Source organism: Rosa chinensis, chromosome 5 (genome assembly GCF_002994745.2).
Source record: "Rosa chinensis cultivar Old Blush chromosome 5, RchiOBHm-V2, whole genome shotgun sequence".
NCBI lineage: Eukaryota > Viridiplantae > Streptophyta > Magnoliopsida > Rosales > Rosaceae > Rosa > Rosa chinensis.
Window position 1 is genome coordinate 78,306,304 of NC_037092.1, and position 6,000 is coordinate 78,312,303.

The following is a 6,000-nucleotide window of genomic DNA, read 5'->3' on the forward strand; positions in this document are numbered from 1 at the left end:
GTGCAGAGATCGACAATTTCCTGGAGACGATGTATGCAGCCGGGCTGGCGGCTCAGCAGACGGTGGTGAATCCGGAAACGCTGGAGTTAAGCCAGTCCGAGGTTCCAGTGACGCTGCCAATGCCGCATCACTCCCACCTTGGCAATGACGGCCTGCCCGTCGCCCAAGCTAGGGGCAGCGTGGCAGGTAGGGCTGGGATTTTAGCCCGAAAACCCGAAAACCGGCCCGGATCCGGCCCGGGACCGGCCCGAACGGTCCGGGCCCTTTAAAAAAATTTGTCAGTTTTATAAAACCCGGCCCCAAAATCATTATATAACGGGCCGGGCTCGGGCCTTAAAATTAGAAGAAAAAAAAGCCCGAAGGCCCGATTCATGTATAATTGCTTTGACTATTTTATTCTTTTTGTTTTTTCTGTTACAACTATTTTATTATTCTCTCTCTTCTTTGTTCTCCATTCACACGTTCTCCGCTTCTTTCTCTTCTTTCAAGATATTCCTGTCTCTTCTTGTCCCTTTTCTTCCTTTTATTAATTTTTTCCTTCTCTCTTCTTCTCTTCTTCGTCTTCTTCCCAGTTCCCTCCTTTCTCTTTTCTTTTTCTTTCTCTTTCTCTTCTTCTTCGTCTCCTTCCCAGTTCCCCTTTCTCTTTCTTCTTATCTTCTTCGTCTTCGTCTTCTTCTTCCCAGTTCCCTCCTTTCTCTTTTCTTTTTCTTTCTCTTTCTCTTCCTTGTTCTCCTTCCCATCAGATCAATTGTAGATTTTTAGAGAGATTCTTTCTCTTTCATCCATGTCTCTTCTTGCTCGCAGCTTTTGGTTTCTCCTCCTTGAGTTGTCTCAGAACCCTTGTTCACATCAAGCTATAAACTGATTATTTTGTATACTGATTAGTGATCAGTACAGATAAATCCAGACTTTGGATGGTGGTTGTTAGGCGGCTTTGGGGGGCTGACGAATTTGGGTTTGGATGGTGGTTATTTTGTATCTGAGACAGATCTGCTGTTGTTTTTTTTTTTTTCAAAACCTTTTGGGCCCGAAAAGCCCGAAAACCCCGCCCCAAAAAAACGGTTCCGGCCCAACTCGGTCCCAAAACTGAAAAAATGTTATTTAGGCCCGGCCCGAAAATTCCGGTCCGGGTCCGGGCCCTATAAATTTTACACGGGCCGGGCCCAATCCCAGCCCTAGTGGCAGGTGGGGAGAAGAGGTCTACTACTGCCGCACCACAGAAAGAGAGGGAGCCCGCCACTCGTCGCGGGCCTCAGAGGAAGCGAGCGGGGACCAGCACTGCTGCTGGGACGGAGCAGCTGGCAAGGGAGTCGAGGCCTAGTGCTGCTGGAAGCACACGGGTGCTTCAGCGAAAGCGTTGTCAACCCGAATCCGCCGATGAGGAAGAGGAGGATGATGTGGAGACCATTGGGGCCCGCCAACAGAAGAAGGCGCGACAAGGTCCGCTCAAGGCTCCCGCTGTCGAGGGGAGAGAGGTTCCCGCGAGCGACCTGGATTCGTTCGCCGCGTACCCAGAGTTCATGACAGACAGTGAGTGGGAATTCCTTTTCCACCTCTGTGAGCGGCTAGGGTTTGGCGGCCTAGCGGGGATTTCACGCCCAACTGCCATTGACCAGTCGCCTTTTAGCTCGGCGTTCGGTCACTTGTCTGTCGGATTGCACGAAATGTTCCTGGCGGCGTCTAAGCAGCCCCTGGTTGAGCGGGAACTGAGGGAGGAGGTCCAGGGTCTTGAGAGAGAGTTGGCGGAGGCGAGGGATAAATTGTTGGAGGTGGAGCGCCACCTGACAAAGGTGGATACTAATGCTGCAGATGCACGTGGCAAGCTGTAAGTGGCCATTCAGCGGGACGTGGAACGAAATAACCATGTCTCCAAGCTGGAGCAAAGCATGTCCCTGCTGGAGGAACGGGTGGCCGCTAAGGACAAAAAGATCGATATCCTGCAGCGGGAGTCTGCAGCCGGGAAAGAGGAGGTGAAGAAACTGGAAGGTGAGATTGGCCGCCTGAGAGCTGAGGGGGACCGCGCCGCAACCGCCGCTGTTGAAGCATTCAAACAGTCGGCGGATTACAAGAAAGCGATGAATGAGGCAGCGAAGGCTGGGGCCCTAGCCAACGTAGAGATGCTGGGAAAGAAAGGCGCTATTGTCTGGGTGAAGGCGTCCCAGCCCGAGGTGCCTCTGTCTCAGCAGACCCCGCCAGCGAAGAATATCCTGCCGGCGAAGAGTACGGCCCCTTCCCAAGTTGGTGTTCGCTCGGGGAGCGGAGAGAGTGGTTCTCGACCGGCGGGTGATTCCCAGCGGACTCCTCCTACCCAGTCGGAGGTGTCCCGTGCTGTTTTCCTGGCGGCCCACACTCTAGCAGATGGCACAATGGAGACTCCGAGTCCAACTGCCCGGGGGTCTGACCAAACGAGCCGCGCACATCCGCCGCCGCACGCTGAAAGTGAAGAGGCTGAAGCCAATCCCTGAGATGCTGTACTTCTCTTTTTTTTTTTTTGTATGTAGCCGCTGAGGCTTAAAGTTTTTGATGTAAAAAACATTTTTGGGTGGGAATTCCCAGCCCGTTTATGTATGAAATGAAGGTTCGAATTTTGGTGGTTTATGATATGGCCTTATAACTTGGAATTTTCTTTTGCAATCAATGAAACATTAAAGGAATTAAGATTGGTCCAAGTGCACTACGTGGCGGACGTGGTCCGCTGACGCTTGCTAGCGTCGCCAGTTGCCGTCAGTGCTAGACTTGGTAACAATGGTTTGAATAATTCCTCGTTTCATTGATAGCCGACTGATCAGCGTTTTACAAAAGTGGGGATGTACCCGTTGGGTAGCTTCCCTTAGCTAAATATTGAACAAAAATTTAGCTAAGTCAAGATGCTCTTGGGTAGCGGCATGATTATTTGTAGTAATACCGAAGATGTTCGGTATTCCAAGGGTGGGTCGACATGACGCCATCCTTGTCCATTAAGTAGAAGGTGCTTGGGCTAACGACTTCCGCAATTTTGTATGGACCTTCCCATGTTGGGCGGAGTTTTGTTGGCGGTGGAATGACTTGCTTCATTACCCAGTCCCCCAATTGGAGGTTCCGGGCCTTGACTCTGGCGTTGTAGAAACGCGATACTCGCTGTTTGTTTTGCAAGTTATGCAAGTGAGCCTTGTGTCTTCTCTCTTCTAGGAGGTCCCGGTCCAGGTTGATGCCGTCGCTGTTGGTCTCTGGGCGGTACCCTTCGACCCTAGCGGTAGGTTGAGTTACCTCAACAGGTAGGACAGCCTCTGTTCCGAACATCATACAAAAGGGTGTTTCGCCGGTGGCGGAGGTTGGAGTTGTCCGGATGGCCCATAGAACTTCTGGAAGTTTCTCCGCCCATAGACCCTTGGCGTCGTCGAGCTTCTTTTTTAGCAATTTCTTAATTATCTTGTTTGCTGCTTCAACCTGGCTGTTGGTTTGGGGATGGGCGACAGATGCAAAACTCAATTTGGTGCTCAAGTTGGCGGTGAAGGAGATAAGTTCCTTGTTGTTGAATTGCGTGCCGTTGTCTGTAATGATTGTATGTGGGACACCATAGCGGCAGTAGATGTTCTTCCAAAGGAAGTGAATTACCTTGGCGGTAGTTATTGTCGTCAGTGGCTCCGCCTCTATCCACTTGCTACTGTAGTTGATGGAAACAATAATGTACTTGTCAGTTGGAGCTCTGCCGCTTGTTCTGGTGGTGGCCCTGCTGCCACTCCCTCTTCTTGTCAGTTAGAGGTGCTGATGGGGTCTTGTTAGTGGCTTCCTGACGACTGGGGGATGGCTGTGTTGACTTTGTTGGAGTTGCTGGTGGCGGTGGGGTTTCTCCATATGTGAGGAATTCCGCCTGGGCATGGATGACCGCCTCACTCATGACGCGGTCATATACCGCATTAGGATGATTGTAGTTGAGGTGATAGAGGAATGACCCTTTGAGGAGTCCCTGCCTGAAGGCCGCCAATGCCATTGTTTTGTCTAGGTCACGGCACTGAGACGCTGCCGCCCGCCACCTTGTGACGAAGGCCTTTAGTGATTCGTCCGCCCCTTTCTTGACACCGAACAGCTGACCTGTGTTGTGATGTCCGGCGGACAATAGGATGAACCGAGAGAGGAAGGCGTGTGATAGTGCATGGAATGAGTCAACGGACCCTGGCGGACACTCGAAAAACCAACTCATCGCCTCACTGTCCAATGTTTCACTGAATAAGTGGCACAGGGTGGCGTCGTCAAATCCCTTGTTGTTGGTGACTTTTTTGAAGGTGTCCATGTGGACGAAGGGATCAGACATTCCGCCGTAATGCGACATCTTCGGGGTTTTTGCATATGCTGGTCTGATAGCTTGCAGAATCGCAGCGGTGAAAGGCCCAGGTCTGGAAGCGAAAAGTGGATTCTGAGTTGGCGCTGGGGCGCCCGACTCCACCCGGATCAGCCTCTGCTCCAGTTGTTGCATCCTTTCCAATATCTGGGTGGCTGCATCGCTGGCGAAATCAGCACGAGCACTCCGCTGGACACCCCTGCGCCCTGGCGCAGGCGGACTGCCTTCAGTCCTTGTCCTAGCTTCCGAGCGGTTGGTGTGCGGCAGTGATTCCCCCTCCTGCTCTAGCATTAGTTGGGGGATGGGCGGTGGTCCCATCCCCAATAACTCAGGTGGTTCCAGCGGTATTTGCATCGGTATGGCTGGCCCTGGTACCAGTACACCAGCGCCGGGTCGACTACGCCTGGTGCTATGTGACTGTTCGCTTTGTGCTGGATTGGCGGTAGCTCCCAGCGTCCTCTTTAATTCATCAAAACGTGACGTCAGCGTAGCCAACTGCCTTTGGGCCTCAGCCTTCTCCTTACACTCCTCTTCGCGTTCTCTGTTTGCCTTATGAAGATCCGCAAGTGCCAGCTCGTACATAGTGATGAGATCTTGGCCCGGCGGGCGGCTGCTACTTGGATTTGCCTCGACGCCGGGGTTGGCCGGGGTTGTGAATAGTGCGCGGTTGACGCCTACAGCTGGGTCGGAGGGTTGGGGGATGGTGGAATGGTCTGCCTGCTCTTCAGCGTTTCCCCCGCTATCGTTAGTCATGGTGATTGTGGTGGAATGACCTTTTGTTCAAGGATTCCCACAGACGGCGCCAATGTTAACGTTTGAAAGTTCGGCGGTAGCTGAACCTTTGTTAACGCCAATCCGGTGGGTGGATCGACATTTGTGGTGTTCCCAAAGCCTCCGCTACCTGTCAAATAAAATACAAAGGGCGTCAGAGGGAGACCGCGCTGAGCGGTCTTCAACTCTCTGATGCCTAAGTTAGTCAATGTACTTATGTTGACAAAGTAACAGTAGGTAAGTATTGAATGCCCCCCTAATGAGGAGAGAGGAAAGAACCTTTTATAGGTGAGGAGGAGGCTGATCTCTTCCTTGCTTTCGATGTGGGACTGAAGTGCTTCAGTTCCCAGCTTCAGGAGCTTCTGATGCTGCTTTGGTGCGGCGCGTCGGCGGTGATCTGGGGGTGATCAACCGCTGAGGTTGTAGCCCGCCTGGCGGTGTATCTGTATGTCATTCCTTTGGTTGGAATTAGTACCCTTGGCGGTACACTGAGCGTGGCCCATTATAGCTAATTATGCTTGCAAATGTACATGTATGTACAGCTCGCAAGGCCAAGCCTGGCCCCGCCCGAAAAAGCCCGCAAGGCCCGCTTTATATGGACGGGCTTGGATCCTTTGATTTTTAATAAAGCCCGGACCGCAATTATTTAAAAATATAGCAAGGCTCGGCCCGGCCCGGCCCTTTGACGACCCCTAAACAGCACAAACAGGCAGAATTGCCAGAAAATGACAAGTCCCCATGAGGACAGGGGAGACCATCATACAACAAAACTTTAACAAGAGAGGAAGGCGGATGTGAAACCCAGTTCACAGGGCACTTCCCACTGATAACAAGACCAGCAACTAGGTCAGCTGCTTGGTTTGTCTTCCTGCTGGTCCAATGTCTTCCCAATCATGGTCCTTACGAGCTTC